This window comes from Pagrus pagrus, assembly GCF_965226575.1.
Source record: "Pagrus pagrus genome assembly, chromosome: 7".
In the NCBI taxonomy this organism is placed as follows: domain Eukaryota; kingdom Metazoa; phylum Chordata; class Actinopteri; order Spariformes; family Sparidae; genus Pagrus; species Pagrus pagrus.
Window position 1 is genome coordinate 28,224,190 of NC_140191.1, and position 17,098 is coordinate 28,241,287.

General features: G+C 40.6%; 1 protein-coding gene across 3 annotated transcripts in view; it reads right to left on the minus strand.

Annotated features, from left to right (window-relative positions):
* Window positions 1-17,098, minus strand: part of ncalda (neurocalcin delta a) — a 79,683-nt gene that overhangs the window by 36,508 nt on the left and 26,077 nt on the right. The window contains exon 1 of one of the 3 annotated variants that reach the window (XM_084356685.1): window positions 7,899-8,240. The exons of the other annotated variants lie outside the window; for them this stretch is intronic. The gene's annotated coding sequence lies outside the window, so the exon portion shown is untranslated. Of the gene's footprint in view, window positions 1-7,898; window positions 8,241-17,098 lie in introns of those variants that run through there. 3 annotated transcript variants of the gene reach the window in all.

Genomic DNA, 17,098 nt, shown 5'->3' on the forward strand with positions numbered 1-17,098 from the left:
CTCTCAGAGCATTCTGCACCCCAATGGGGCTGGATTTTGGTTGAGTGACCTATGACCCCTTTATAAAGAAGCCTTTTAGAGAATGAGAAAGCTATGGTTGACCAGCTGTCCCTCGATAACAAAATGGACATGTGTCTCTCTGCAAGCTCCCATTTAACTTGTACGTCACAGAGATGAATGCTTTCCATGGAGAGGGAGAGTGAATATACTTATATGGTAATTTATTGATATTTCTACTCTCTTTTGCCAAAACAACTGATATACTAATCTGTAGGTCATATACAACCAGTTTTGGGGAAGATGCTTTGAAAGAATAGCTTTGTAAGTTACCAATTACTTCACACTGGAAGAAGCTGATCTACAGCAAAGTGAGTCTAGAGATGAATCTAGTTTGGTTGACTAAAACTATTTTCAAAACTAGTTGCCACTCCCTTAATTTTATCATAATAGGTATTTTCCAAGCAGGTTAGCCAGGTAACGTCTTAAATAGCATGCAATAATCTCTCTAATAATGTGTTAATTAAAATAAATTGCAATAATCAATACTTATGACTAATTGAGACCTCAAATTTTCATGGCCCAAAGTTGTAGTTTGACTATATTAACCACACAAAAAATGAAAAAAACAGACAAACAAACAAACAACCAAACAAACAAAAGGGTTTTAACTACTTAAATCACTACCCACATATGAAAGTAGTTGAACTACCAGCAAGCCATCGCAAAATATAGTTCAACTACTAGTTTAATAAATGAATACATAACACTGAATACAGCTCAAAATAAAAGGCCCAAACAATATTTTCTAAACCATTTTGTACATGTCTGAACATCTACTGTATAAACCTGACTGTAAAAACTACTCCTTCCAAGATCCGAGCTGAAAACTTACATAACAGAGTAGGGGTAGACCCGATTACCGAGGCTGATATTCAGCCTTTTCCTGATCACTTGTATCTGTGTCAAATTGCCGATAAAATAAGCTAATTTAAAAATGTGCTACTTGACTCTGATGCAACATCCTCTCACAAAATGTCCCACCCGCAACAATATCTGATTGGTAACATGTCACAATTAACAGCCTATAAAATCTGCAAACTAACTGGTAACCAAATCCATCAAATAAATGTAGTGGAGAGGAGGTATAAAGTAGCAGAAAGCGACAGAAATGGAAGACTAATTAGCATTTAATACTGTATGTAATGAAAATAAAAGTGTCAAATGACTGCATGACACAGTGTAGTGGTGCTATGACCGTCAGTGAGTTACTGTAAACTCTAACCACAACAACGCCTCTCCAGAGAGATGCAATTGTGCTTCAAGTATCAGTTGCCTGTTTCTATTTTGTCTTGACCTTTAAGGTGGGTGCAGACAGAGTAGTGAAACACTTCACTCATATGTGCTTCAACACCTCCTTCTTCAGTAAAATTAGGAACCTACAACACATGTTAAGATTTGAGTAACATACAGAAGAGTGAATTACATTGCTGAATGAACATTAATGCAAAACTGCAGTGACTGGCAGTCTGTCAAGCATCTTTTGCCAAACTTTGACATCTCGACATCACAACAAATGAGGGAAACTTCAATGATTTTTCGAAAGGTAAAATAAAGGTTTGAACTGAATTGCTGAGGCCATCACACACGCTAGGGTTGGCCAATATGGCCTGCAAATAAAATTGTGGTATTTTTGCTCAATCACAATGTATATCTTGGTATTATGAAATCTCCTCATAAGCACTTCATAAATGCTAGGACTGGGCCACAAAATCAAATATCACAATATTTTTCACCAAATACCTTGAAGTCAATATTTCTACAATTATTGTAGGGGATGACTAGTGGTAGTTTGGCAAAATATTAGCACAATAAGACTTAAATAATTATCAGTAATGTGGATATAATGACTAAGTGGGCAAATGAAAATATACAAGAACAAGAAAGTACAAGAACAATCCGAGTTCATTGAATTACATCACCTTACTGCAATGCAGCCTTTAAAACCAGGAAAAGACACCAAATAATGACATCCAAAATCTAAAATGATGTACAGTCTCAAACAATTGAACAATACAATATTGATTTATTGCCCAGCCCTAACACACACAATAAGTTGTTTACTACAGTCTTACAACCACAACCACTTACTGACACTCCATCTACACCCTAGTGGAGTAGTTTGTTGCTTTCTAAAGCAAAAGCTCTGAACAATTCTCACAGGTAGTAGTGTACTAAATTAATGTCCTGGTGGATATCTTAAACAAACAGAACCAATTGTTCTCTTTTTTTAGAATTAATAGCAGTTAAATACAACAAAGACAGTTCTGCACTCTTTGATACAGTCTGCTGGTTTAAAAAATCTCCCACTACTTAGAGCAGACATTATTTAACACCTGATAAAAGACTGAGAGGAATCCAGAGAGGAAAAACATCTAACTGCCTCCCTAAGTGTCTGTCTCTTCTCTTATCTGAGTGCCTTTCTCACTTCATCTCCTTCATTCTATTTCTCTCGGTTTCTGTCTCCATCTCTGGCTGTGGTCATAAATCAACAGTTACATAAACTGCCTTCAAGTTAGTTTCCACCAGTGTTACATGAGACTCCCTTAAGTATAAAACAGGATGTTATAGAAGCCTGGTTCAAACAGTTCAGCCAAGTTTGTGTGTAGCAGAATTAAACAGTTTTCTCCAGGTTTTTTAAACGGATGTGGGCATAAAAACTGCAGATACATTTGCAACTGTCTCTGTGTTTGTGTGGGCTATGTTGCAGGAACACACTAGGAAGGAGTCATGTCTCCATGACATAACTGTCTTAAATCAATGTAGACATTTACACTCACCTGGATGGGCAGAAAACGCCTGCATTCTTAGTGTTATGCATGAAAGTAACTCATACTGCACACACACAAAACATACAAGTACTGTAAACCCAGGTGGTGCTGATGATGTGCAGTGTTCTGATGGTAATAACCTTAGAGCAGACTAAGGACATTGGTAGCCTTGCAACTAATATCCTTTAACAAATGACAAATGAAGATTAATGGTTATGTAATCTGTAATATTGTATTGTCTATTGCATATTTTTTTGCAGTGGCAAAGCAGAAAATGTCTTACCTACATTTTGTTTGCTTTTATTCCTAAAGTGGGTCATTGTCTGTCATTTGGTGATGATTTCTTGGGTACTGATCTACAGTGCACCCCAGGCAATTCAGCAGTAAACCACAATATTTTAAAGACTTTTTTTTTTTTTGGTGGTGCTGGTGGGGAATTGTACCTTTATGTGATAGTGAAAGCAGACAAACAGACTGGAAAGGAGGAGAGGAGAGAAGGGAATGACATGCAACAACGATCCTGGGGAAGAATAGAGCCAGTCATGTTGTGGTTATGTATTTTGCATCTGAAACATTAAGCTAGCCTGAGAGGCAGCCGAATCAGTGACCTCATGTACTATCTGCTCTCATTCTTCCCCTCCATCCTGGTCCGTGTCAGGCCAATCATAGTCGTTTATGTAATATAGGGCGAGTTTGATAAGAAACAACTAAGATGGCTGTGATGGTGATTGTTGGAACAGTGGAAAGAACAACCAAAATGGTTTCGGCAAGTTATATTTTGTCTCTGTCGGGTTTGAATGAAATGTGTTTTACAATGATCTGTTAGGTAAAATTACTGTTTTTGTCAATGGAGTCTGGTGGCATTGAGGAGAGCAATTTACCAGCTGTTTCTCCAATTTGTTTTTTCAAAACCACCCTTCAAATTGAACAATAACTACAATTCAGCTAAATAATCCAGAATATATTTCATTTGAGAGCTAAATAATGGTGGGTTTGTCTTTATTTTATAATTTTTGCCAAATTTCCTTTTGGTTCATCTACTTGAATAAAATGGAAACTGTAACAAAGTGCAATGGAAACAGATTCAGTGAATTAATCATGAAATACAAGAAGCATGTGATGGAGTGATGAGGAAATTATCCAGTTCCTCAAACAAATCCATGTTTTCTACATTTTTTCCCACCATTTGATTGTTGATGGGGGTCTCTTAACTACAGTATCTTGTTGTGCCCTCTTCTCCCACAATGGTGTACTGGTGCATTAGTGCCACCAACTTTTTATCTCAATGAACAGTAGTGGATGGAAACCTGCATAAATTAGCATTTTTCTTTCGCAGATTTTCTGAAACTTTGGTTAAAATTGGCATTACCTTTGGGTGGAAGTCTAGCTTATGGCTATAGTGCTTTTAATGGTGTGTCAGTGTCTTGCTTTAACAAAATCTGCAGCTCCAAAAAGTTGTTACTAGCAAGGCGGATGAGAAAACTTGTGAGTTCTCTTCCGTTATGTTGCCTATTTGCTATAATAAACTTAACTCTGTAGCATTCAACCCTGGTCCTATGTAATACAGCAATGTGACATTATTTTAATGTTGAAAAATATGCACATACAGTATCAAAAAAGCAGTATGTCACCTTTAGACGGAGCATCTGACCCAGAGATAAGGCCATTGCCAGTGGAAAAGTTGGAAAAGAGCCCAAAATGACCTAGTGTGTGGTTACCATGACCTAGTACCATGGTAACCATCCCAGTCACCCTCTGTGTGTGTGTGTGTGTTGAGCAGTTAGCCGGAAATGAAAAGGTGAGTCTGAAGTATAAAATAAAAATGTATACAACAAATGCCAGTAACCTGTTCAATGCTTAGATTCAACATGACTGCTTGTGTGAGTGTACAACTCTGCCTCGAGGTTTTCAACCCAGGTTAACTTTGCGCACTGGTTTGACATAACATAGGGCTGTACTCGATGTATCGCGGCTTGTTCTCTGTGGGATGTAGAAAATGACTATATCGTGAATATTCGAGTATACATTCAATTGTCACGCAGTTGCTTTTAGTCGCGGGCATTGAACTACAGGTTTCTCTCACTCTCTCATCTCTCTGCACAGAGAGTTAAAACAAGCGCACCTAGTTACGTACATCACATTCTGTTGTGCGTGCAACGTCATACGCCCGGCAGCATGTAACAGCAGAGATCTCAGGTAGCGGCAGCAGCAGGTGCTATGACAAATGGCGGTGGTTTGGGTTCAAGAGGGAGGACGTTGAACAAATAACCATAATATGTAAAGTATGCCGCAAAAGCGTCGCCACAAAAGGTGGTAGTACAACAAACTTATATCACCATTTGAGAACCCACCTGCTAGAAAACAACGAGTGCTAGAAACTCCTCCGGACGGTGCCATATCGAAGAAAGTGCCGAAGCAGCCCGCACTGACGCAGCTGAGTCTGGCGTCTTCTTTTTCCAAAACAACACCATACGGAAAAAATAGTCAAAAACAGAAGTAGATCACGTCCGCAGTAACCTACCACATAGCGAAAGACATGGCCCCAGTGAGTGTGGTTGAAAAGCCCGGATTTAGAAAGCTCATCAACACCCTTGACCCAAGATATAAAATACCTAGTTGCGAATATTTTGCAGAGAAAGCTCTACCTGAGTTGCACATTAAAGTGAGAGAAGAGCTGGCCAATACATTTCATACAGAAGAAACCAAAACTAAAGCTGTGAACTTTTCATTTTCACCATTTGATTTCCTATTATGCAGCTTATTTTTATTTTACTGTTTATTTACTGTTTACCATCATATTAGTTACATCATGCATTAAAAGCACTTTAATTGTTTTGAAATGACATGATGTTTGTGCCACTGCTTAATAACTATTTAATAAATACAGTTTTGATAAATTTGTTTGGTTGTGATTTCACCCTTTTGGCATGAATGTTTAAAATCAGCATATATTAATGTAGTATGAACAAGAATGTTTTAATGTAGACACGTAGAATCATCATACTGGCATGATTGTATGCATCAAAGTGTTAATTCAAGGCTAAGGCAAAATATCGAGATATATATCCTGTATCGTGACATGGCCTAAAAATATCGGGATATTAGTAAAAGGCCATATCGCCAAGCCCTAACATAACACATGAAAATTCTTCTAAATAACAGCACCTTCATACGTTGCTTATTGACCTTTTGACAGTAAATAAACATGCCATCATGTCCATACAGCTCCAAATAATCGCTAAGAAGCCATACGTGATCATCTGTAGCTGACACCTTGTTCACTTCAATGTTATGTTTCTACCAAGCAAGATTACTATATTATGAAACATTTGTGCTCATTTCATTGTATTATACTGTATTTGGCAACCTCCTGCACACACGCGCGTCAAAGAATGAACCACTGCTGCAGGATGTCAGATAAAGCTACTGGCTGTATGCTAGAGGTATGTGAGCCAGTGGCTCTTTCTTCAGGGTAAATGCCAGCTTGCAACACATATGCTTGTGCACTAAAGTATTATTTTGTATGACAGACATGTAGACAGGCATCACATTACTTTTCTGTCTCTTAACTCAAAATGGCCTCTTGTGGTTTTCATGCAGCTCATTTCACAACAGGAAGACACTTGTGAATGTACCGTAAGGCTTACAGGACATATGGAACTGCTTCACACTGCTTTACACTAGAGGAAGACTAATTTATGATTTAACCTGTAGCTTGTACAAACTATGAGTGTCATTTTATTGATTATAAGATCACTGAACATCCTGCTCCTTAAAGTGTAATCAAAATGTTCCTGATGGTTACCTAACCTCATGCTATTCATTGATAAAAAAAAGAAATACTTGTATTCAAATAGGCCATGTGAGGTACTGCTATGTCACCACAACCAAAAACCAAACCGTAAATCCAATCTAATAAAGGAAGCAAAAGCTAATTGTGTCTTAATCTTCTGCACACTGCTGAACATTTAATTGGATGAAGTCAGTAGATATCTGCGACTAGGACACTTTAGACAGTGACAAAGACCTGTTACATGCTCTTGGCTCGTCTCCACTTCATTAAGTTAGAGGAGGGAGGCACAGCTGGGGAGGGAATGAGAGGAAGAGATAAAGTCTCACAGCAGAGACAGAGTGAGAAAGAGGAGGAGAGACTGAGAAAGTGTGGAGTATTGTAGGGAGAATCAAACCACTTGTTATGCACATTTCCCTTTCTTTCCACCCTATTTGGGCTAAATGTGGGCTGGCATGCTTTTGTTTGAGGCACACAGGGAGGCGGGTGTGTGTGTGTGTGTGTGTGTGTGTGTGTGTGTGTGTGTGTGTGTGTGTGTGTGTGCAGGGCAATAGGGAGGCGGGGGGTTCTCAAGCTAGACACTTGTAAAGACAATATCTGCAAAACTGAAACTTCTTTGCAAAAAATAAAAAAAAGCCCTTATCTCACCCCATTATTGAACACAATATTACAGCTGACCTTGAGATGAAGAGAGCTACATTTCTGCAGCGCATACCTCTGAGGCTTTCCCATCCCCACAGAGGGGGGCAGGTGGCAGCTGCTCTGCCCCCTCCCTGCCTCTGGCTCTCTAGCAGACAGAGCCAGCAGTTCCAGCCCACACTACTGCCTCTAACATTAGCAACGCTTTGGGAGAAAAAAGCCATGTGGAGCTGCCCATCACTTCCAGCTACACAACACATGAAGACAACCTGTAACTACTACGCTCTCTTTTTCATTTTTCTCATGCACTCACTTCCTGCAGGGGGTGAAACAGATCTGGCTGAGAGAGAAAGCAACTAGTCTCACACCCTGATCAGGGATCTCCCTCAAACATCACACTGCATTTCTTAGACTCTAAATTAGCTCTGAATTTAGCTAAAGGATTAAAGGTTGAAAGGTTCACGCTCTGTATGGGATTTCATCTAAAAGACAACTTCCCTCCTGCACAAGTATGCGACTCAAACTCCTGAACTGAGAGCTTTCCTGTATCCAGCTGTAACTTGTTGCACAGCCCTCTGGAAGCAACCACTAGCTACTAAATGACACAATACACACACAAAGAGAAAACACAGGAAGCTTACCTCACTTTGTAGCAATGTACAAGCCGTTCAGCAGCCCATCACCCGGCACTTTCTTTCTAGGCTAAGTTTGTGGAAGCAACAGCAGCAGCAGAAGAGGAAGCAACAGGCGAGAATAAAGAAAGAGCACCAGATAGAAGCAAAGATGGGAGCGAGAGAGAGGGGCGGGGGGGGAGAACAGCAGAGGGTAGGGAAGGAGAAGACGGACTGGCTGGCTGAGTGACTGAGACGGCTAACGGTGACTGACAGACTCCCAGAGACTCGTCGTCTGAGCAGGAGGTTTGTTAAAAGCCCACAAACTAATTCATTCCTCTGCCTGCCTGCCTGCCTCTCCGGCTTGACGTCATTGTGGTCACGTGACCTCGCTCTGGTGTGGAGGGGAAATGAAAGGGGAGGGGAGACAAGAGGGAGAGGGAGAGAAAGAGAGAGAGAGAGAGAGAGAGAGAGAGAGAGAGGGAGGGAGCGAGCGAGACGGAGAAGCCTGCGTTGCTGTGGTAACAGGCACACTGCACCGCAATGATTTCAATAGGTCATCTGACACACACATGCACACGCAGATTCTGACATACAGAGAGGCTCGTTAAGGACGAGCTCAGTGCCTCACAGACAGCCTGATCTAGAAAAGGTTAACGGAGTGAAGGAGCTAAAGACAGAAAAGGAGAAACAGAGTTAGAAACTGGTACAGAGTGGATCAAGTTTCCTACGTTTTTTCCCCCTCAGTTCTCAAAAAACAGATCGCAGGCAAAAAGGAGCGTGCACCAGATAAACTGCTATTTTGAACTTGCGCTTCAACTCCTTGAACCTAAATAAGTAGCATGTTCTGCTCTTTACACCAAGTTTGTTTTTCCTACGATGTATGACCTTTTTGGGGGGCACTGATAGAAGGGGGTGGTTTCCATTGTATCTTTAAGACCTTTCTCAGTTCAATTTAATCGGAGGATTCAGGGTTTTTGTAACAGAAATCCATGTATTTGCCATTATTTTGTTCTAAAGATGGAAGAGGTACAACTAAAGACTTTAGTTATTAGAAATAGACCTTCCGTCTGTGTTGTCACTGGCCAAGAATCCTCATTTCTTTTGGCCTCCAGTGACTAATTCAACACATGACTAATAAAAGAACTATATCTGTGCAAAGAAATAGCGAGAAGAAAAGAAAAAGAACTTTCATTACTTTAGGGAAGTGGGGAATACAGTTTCTTCAGTTTCAATTGTGTTTTTATTTCATTTATATAATAATTCTGTGAGACAGGCTGAAGAAGAAGAGCACCTCTACAAAAATATCAGATTTCAAGTATAACACTATGATTAACAGTCAATCAACCACAATAACAGGGAAACCAACAATGGTGTCAATCAACTGTTGAGATATGGGTGCGATACAACTAAATGTCTCATTAGCAGAGAAGAGGTTAAAGAGACGTATTGTTGCCACTGTCACAGTTAATGATGCACATCAGCATGGACTCTTTCAGGTCACAGTGTTTGACAGAAAGATGCTAGAAACTTGTAGATTATTCAAAAGGAAACCAAAGTTATGGTTTGACATTGTGGGAACTACACTTATTCGCTTTCTTGCTTAAGAAAGACTGACACCATTCTCATGTTTGTAAGCGCAATATGAAGCTACAGCCAGCAGCTTCTTAGACATTAAACAGGGGGAGTTAGCCTGGCTCTTTCCAAAATCCACCCATCAGCACCTCTAAAGCTGACTAATTCATATGTTAAAGGAGGAACCAGGTAACCTCATGGTGACAACAAGTCTTGTCCAGTCATTTGTCGTATACAGAAATACCACAAATGCCGCACAATGTTATTTTTACTCTGCAGTTTCAGTACGGATTAAACAAACATGATGTAACATGTTAATTAGTGAGCTTTAGAGGCACTGACAGATTTTGTTACCTTTGTGCCATATCAGGCTGATGGGTTTCTGGTGGTCGCATATTTCCCAAAATAATTACTTCAACAATGATGGTTAAAGTCTATTTTAGAAAACTGTGTCATTCATTTTTCTTTACATAACTACAACAAGGAGACAACCTACAGCATGTTTTGTATATGATTTGTATTTGTATATGACTGAAGAGTATGAAAAGTCATAACAGTGGGGTGAGAATTAAGGATCCAAAATATACTACAGGCTGAGAAGTCGCTGAAGGAGTAAGACTGGGAAATAGTCAATTATTATGAATGAAACTGAAAAAGTTGAATACATTTCATTATGTATCAAAGATGGGGAACATTAATATTTAAATGGAGTTTCAGGCTTTAAGAATGAATGAGCAGATACTAGTTTAATATAGTTTAAATGTTTGGGAGTGGGAAAGTGTGTGTCTTTGTGTATGTGCGTGGGCTTTGTGTCTCTGTGTGTCAAAGGTTGCCATGTGATGGTAACTAAGTCAGGAGTGGTCACTTTGAAACAGCTGATTTATAAAGATTCAAAAATGTGTCTAGTGCAGCAGTTAAGAAAAGAGGATGTGTTTGCTTGCCTCCAGATATTTTTCTTCTCAGTTAAATGGGAGCCGGTGGTCAGCTGGTTGGTGCTCCTGTCAGTTAGAATCCCACCGAGCCAGAAGTATTAGTCCGATTGCTTCCAGAACCACATGTGTGCGACCAGCACAAAGTTTCCTACAAGCTGATATTTTCGGTCCAATAACATTTGGAAAGTCTAGTAGAGCCGCATGATTGAATTATTTTATCCCCGTGCTAAACCGGAAGTTAGGTCGGTCGGCGATCCAGGTATTTTCATAGCCGGGAAGTCGAGATTTTTTGGCTTCAAAACACCACTGAGCAGCTTCCTTTTTTACGCGCCACCAACGGATGTTGATAACGCGTCATCACTTCGCACTGCGGAATGTAGTGTGTTCACCCGGGTCTTACGTTTAGATCAAAGCTGAGCTGTAACAAGGTGATAAAAACCCGGGTCTACTGCAGAGTCATTGACCCGGGTGTAAATGCAGAGTTTACACATTCCCATTGCACACAAAAGTCCGACCTCAGCGGGTTTAAGTGGGATTTTTCACCAGTGGAAAAGGGATAAAGAATACTTTGAAAGTTTTGATGGGATTTGAACCTAATATGACAAGATGTGGAACATTTCAAAGTTTGAATGCAGTTTCTAGCTGAATGCATGAATTAGTAGTTAAGTTTCGAAAATGCTTGAAAAATGTGGGTTTCTTGAACATATCGTCCATTTACTCGAATGGGGAGAAATGCTCGTAAAACTCCTAATATTTCTGAAAGTATGAATTATATGAATGAGAAAAGTCCACCAAGCCTCCAGTTCTGACATGTGATGTGCATTGTGTCAAGTTTATCTGGGGCAGAGCTTGAGTGCCAGACAAAGACTGAGGGTCTGCAGTGTGGGAAGAAAAAGTATTTCTGGGCCAACCAACTCCTTACCCCATCCTCCACTCACTCAAGCTGTGAGTATGAACAGCTTTGGGCTTATTGCATTCATCTGAATAGCATCTGCTCGCCTGTTGAATGGAGCGCAGTGGGGCCCAGATTAGGGTGGGGTAGTGTGGAGAGTGGGGCGAGGTCAGCCAAGTGAAAACCAGCCCCCACTGGACTAGTGTGACTAAGGGTATGTATGGCTGACATGGACAAAGACACGAGATGAAATGCCACATGGGGCGGAATCAACATAGTGCAGAGAAAAGTAATTTAATAAAGCCTGCGGCTAAGGTAAATTTGACAGTTAAGATCCTGCTGCGGAGTAAAGAAGAGAGTGGAAGTAATCAGGATAGAGAATAGCAAAGCACAAAGAAATCAAATGATAAAAGAAACTGAAATGAGAGTCTGACTGTCAGGTGAGTTAACTGGTCAGGGATTAATTATTTAGATTCCTGGATTAGTGGGCTGACTGGTGAAGCCTTAAAGTGATAGTTCGGGTCTTTTGATGTGGGGCTGTATGAGGTAACTTACTCTAGTCAGTGTATGCAGTAGATGACTGTCAGCTCTCCCCGTGTGGAGAAGCAGTGTGTAGCACCGGCAGGGAAGCAGAGCGTTGTATTACGCCGCAGATCGGCTGTTTAGGTGGGACTTTCAGCAGCTGTCTGAGGCAATGTGACGTAAATGGATATGTATTTTTTATGTGTGTATTCTCTGAGGTGGCTAAAATATGTCTTGCTGCCGGTACTTTTTACAGCATGACAATGCTCTGCTTCCCTGCTGGTGCTATGCACTGCTTCTCCACACAGGGGGAGAGCTAACAGTCATCTCCTGCAGGTAATACACTGACTAGAGATAAATACCTTAACAACCCCACATCAAAAGACCAGAACTAGCCCTTTAAGGCGAATGCAAATAAGCTTGGGTGATGCACTGTCCACCATGCTAAGTTGTATATACTATTTTAAGTGGGTTCCACTATTTTAAACATTTCCATGTACTGTATGAATCTGAACTGTGTGAGTGACCTTTCTACATGTACAAGAACACAGAACATTAATTAACATGAAATACTAACTGATCCCGTCGGCGGGTCTGGAGTTTTAAATAATCAGTGAAGTTTATCAGCTGTTCCTCGTGCGCAAATTACATGTTAATGTAAAGATCCCCATATTGTTTCTGCTGCTGGAGGATCGCTGCAGGTAATGTTATTAATATTTTCCTCATTAAGGATGTATTTCACCCCTCTCATCCAGCCCCCTAATTAATCAGGGTGATACTTTTAATGACCCGTCCCGCCTGATCCAAGGACTGAGATCTGCACACACACAGGGCTGGTCCAGCAGCCGAGGACCACATCCCTGTCCCTCAGCGAACACGAGTGCCACTGTTGAATAAGTGCCAGGCCCTGGCGCACCTGGCTCTTAAAGGGAATGGGAGTCAACACTCGGATTGGTTTAATCTCCCCTTTGCACTGTGCGGCTCACTTTACGCCCAGATTATCCGCGATTTAACAAGCAAAATGGACTTGGACATGCCCTAAACACACTAGCGCCTTGCGCTTTAGACCAAGCTCTATAGACCGTCTAAATAGGGCCCTGTGTGTGTGTGTGTATGCGTGTGTGTGTGTGTTAGGATGTAGGGTGGGTAACCAGCACTAGAGGGAATTCCTTCCTCCTAAAGATTCAGGAAGCAACAGCATGGGAGGAAGAAAAAAACAACTTCTCTTTCCAAGGCAAGCCCTTTAGAAGTTGTTCCTTTGGGAAAGGAAACACTACTCACACTATGTCACTGTTAAAAACTCCGCCCTAAATAACTCCATCATTGTCTGCAGCAAGTTTCTAGAAAAGTTGAGGGAAGAAAAAAAGTAAGCTATGAAACAATAGACTCCTACTAATTCCTAAAATTGCAAATTAACCCAAAGCAAGCAACACTGAGAGATAAAGTAAAAAGTGAGTTAGAAAAGAGGTTATTGAGCAGAGACCTTAAACCTGAAGGTTGGACCTGTGTCAGAGAGCTGTCATGTTAGATCTCAGCGTATAAACTAGAGGTATTAGATAACAACAGATTATAGATTGGATAATCAGCTTCCAGGGAGGGAAGGCACAAAACTCTTAACAAGGTTTAAGCGTCTTGTCAAACAAATCAATGAAAGCAGACAGCATGTGCACACCCACACACAATGTCTCCCCTCTAATCTCAGGCTGTGTTGCCGTTTCATCATGCATCCCAGTGAAAGGTATAAATGTGTATTTTTGCATCCCAAATAACAGAACAAATAAAGTAATTGCTGTAGGATGAAACTGTTTTGAACAATTTTCATAACATGCAACTTAAAATGCTGAATTTCCATACAGCTGGGATACTATACCTGCACCAACCTGTACAGTGAGCAACTGTGATTACAGGCTGTGATACAGACATGATAAGAGTGTTTTTGTGTTGACATACACATTTTCTTTAAGGTAGCACACTCTCCAACCTCTGTGGCTTACGCATCATATATACAAGCTTTTAACTACGTATTTAAATGTACCCTGAATAACTTTTACAGAGCAAGATGCAGGTAAATCCATGAACATTTAAAACAGTATATACTGATGTCAAATAAGGTCAACAGCAAACTCTGAACAAGTGACAACAATGACAGAAAGGAGCGATGTCCACACTTACAATATTGTTACCTCCTTAAGTGTCCTTTGTGTATTTATGTTCATGCTGTGCAAAATAAAAGGAAGTTATTCCAGTGGTGAGGATGATTTGGCTTTTATCTGCCCATATAGTTTATGATCCCCTGGGAACACAGCACATGCTTTCTGACATCTGGGGGTAAAACCTACATCAGAACTGCTAGAATCAGGCTGAGCATATTTACTCTTCAAAACAGGCATATTTTCTGCTATACTGTCCTCTGTCTGCTGTACTGGCCATCAAATCATTTAGTCCAATTATGTGCTGTTCGTGTGGTGTCAATTCTATCCAAGCTCATTCAGTCTTAACCCGAATTTTTATCATTGGTATAAGTAAATGCTTTGTCAGGTAACTATCAAGTGTGTTTAAATCCTGTTCCTGGGGCCCCCTGCCTTGCATCTTTTAGATGCTTCTCTGCTCCAACACACCTGAGTCAAATGATAAGCTGGTCATCAAGCTGTGCTGAAGCCTGATAACAATCTATTCATTAGAATCAGGTGTGTTGATTTTAAATTAGTTTTATGAACAATGTGCAGCAGTGACGCACTCCCAAGAAGTGTGTGTGGCTTTGTTTGTCGTTTCAATCTCCTCTACCATCACAATCAGTCTCAAACTGAGGTGTGATCAGGAGCTTTGCTGACGCATCTTTGAGCAGCAGAAAGCATTTGCAGTAATAAGATGGGCCCTTGATCTAAAGTCAATGTCGCAGTTTTTTACCTGCTATACAGAGGGCTCAGTATTCATATAGTAAGATGCACCTTCATAGGCAGTTTCATAACGCACGTACACTGTGCTTTAATGATTTGAGAGGCTGCTTTCAGTCATTTAAAGGTTTCCTTTCAGTGCATGTAGTAATGTCACTGTAGCAAACATCATGGCTCATGTAAGCAGCAAAACTAAAATCTGTAGTTATAAACACGATGGAACAGAGGGTACTCTTCAGAGGAAACAGCAGTGATGGAGCTCTGGAGTCGGGAGATTTGAATAATCAATGAAGGTAAACTTTACTCATCAAAGATGAATTATTTCACCCACCCACACCCCATCCCCTATTAACCAGAATGATAGTCTGTATGTCCTGTCCGATCAGAGGACCGCGCACCACATTACACACACAGAGACGCACTGCAGCGCTCCTCCTCCAGTTAAAAAGAGCATTTTGCTCATATACAGTCAAACAGTTGCTGTCATCATCATTATTTATTATTGATCACTGTCAAAGGCAAACTCCATGTAGAAAGATAGAAGGATAGGAATGTCAGCAGCTTTGCTGGGTTGCTTGTATTCATAGTGCCTCCAGCTGATCAATGACAAGAGTGCAAAATCTGGTTAACGGATTGTGAATTCAAGAGCACGGATATCCACATCTCTTTTCAACCATGTGGCCAACTCCGTACTCAGTTGTGCTATAGTGCGCTATAGACTGAAAACTTTTTTGGCTGCAGAACTATGCTGTTTTCCAACAGTATGGACTTGCCAGTTTGTGTGATGGTACATGTGGACACTGACAAAATAACAGTCAGTGTGATTGTAAAAGAGGCACTATGCTAAGACTTTATGCACTTTTTGTTCAGTGTTTCATTTCAGTTTGTGTCAAATTCTGTCAAATGGACTCCAAATTGCAGTGAATAAATGCACTTTAGCTTTTTACAGGCATTTTGTATTCTTGAGTTTGACAGATATCGTGATGTATTGTTATACGACTGTCTTGCAATATATCGATTATCGCAGAATCGCTGTATCGTGATATAATTGGCATCGTGGGCCATGTATCGCGTATTGTATCATATCGTGAGGTACCCTGTGTTTCCCACCCCTCACGCCCAGCATGTTCTATAAATGGAACTTGGGCACACCGTTGGAAATTATCTTCAGACTTAGTTCAAGTATAAATCTAAGAACAATTTTATAAATGAGGCACCAGGTCTGTTCTTATTCCGTCTTTGTCTAGGGTTTTATGCAGGCTAGGGTTACCTTATTCTTAAAACAGTTTTAAGATTTCGGGATATCACATCTCGTCCCTGATAAGTATGATCTATTGTTTATTTGTTGTGCTTTCACTGGAAACAAGTTTCTATTGCCAGTGCATCATCATCATCAGGTTAATTGTATTTAAAGCTGCAAAAATGATTGATCGATTACTTTCAACTAAACAGCCAAAACAAGACCCATTGCAGATTTGCCGTTAAGCTGACTGAACCCCCCCAACACCCAGACAGTTAGGAGACTTAGCATTTATTTTCCCAGTCCACACCAACTTCACTGTCTGTCCTTTATTCTGAGGTGATGGTCAACAAGTGCAGATGTAGGTGTCTGATGCACTGTTGCTCCACCCTCAAGAGGAACAGCATTTCTGTCAAGCCAGGACACAACACATGGTGGCTGCAGTGACGTTGAGACTGTGGTGCTGCACGGTTACCAGCGTCGCTTTTCTATGTAACTGCCAGTTACAACACATACAGGAATCAGCAGAAACCTGGCTGGCAGACAGGGAATTGAATTCATCTCCCACACACCATATGGTTATGAATATACTGTAACAATGCACTGTCCTGAGAGGAGAGACGGAGAGGGAAAAGGACATCCGCATTCACCCCCCACCACCAACAGACGTGTAAATTTGCAATCATGCGTGAAATCACATATTGTAGGAAACCTGGTCAGAAGAAGCTGCACTGAATAGCAGTCCACTCAGAGAGACTACTTGTGACAACAAACAAAAATTTTTCCTTCAACAGCTGCAGTCAGAGTGGCTCTTACAAACAGCAGGTGTTCTCATAACTATACATGTATATCAGTGTAGTAGTATAATTCACAAGTCACTGACACGAGTAGACAAGATTGTTTTAAAACAAATTTCCTTGTGTGTTATGCAACTTCCGTACATGAGGTGGGCGAGCTGATGCACCTCGCTGAACGGGCTAATCCAATAAACCACACTGCTTGCCAAAACAAATGATGAAAGCATCTTAGAGGTCTGTGTGGTTGTGTTATAAAAGAGGTTATAATGTAAGATTAAAATTGCAAATTAAATAAAAAATAACCATGTGTCAATTGATTGAGCAATCATTTATAATAGGAAGAAAGATAATTGACTGTTAACATTTTAATGACATAAT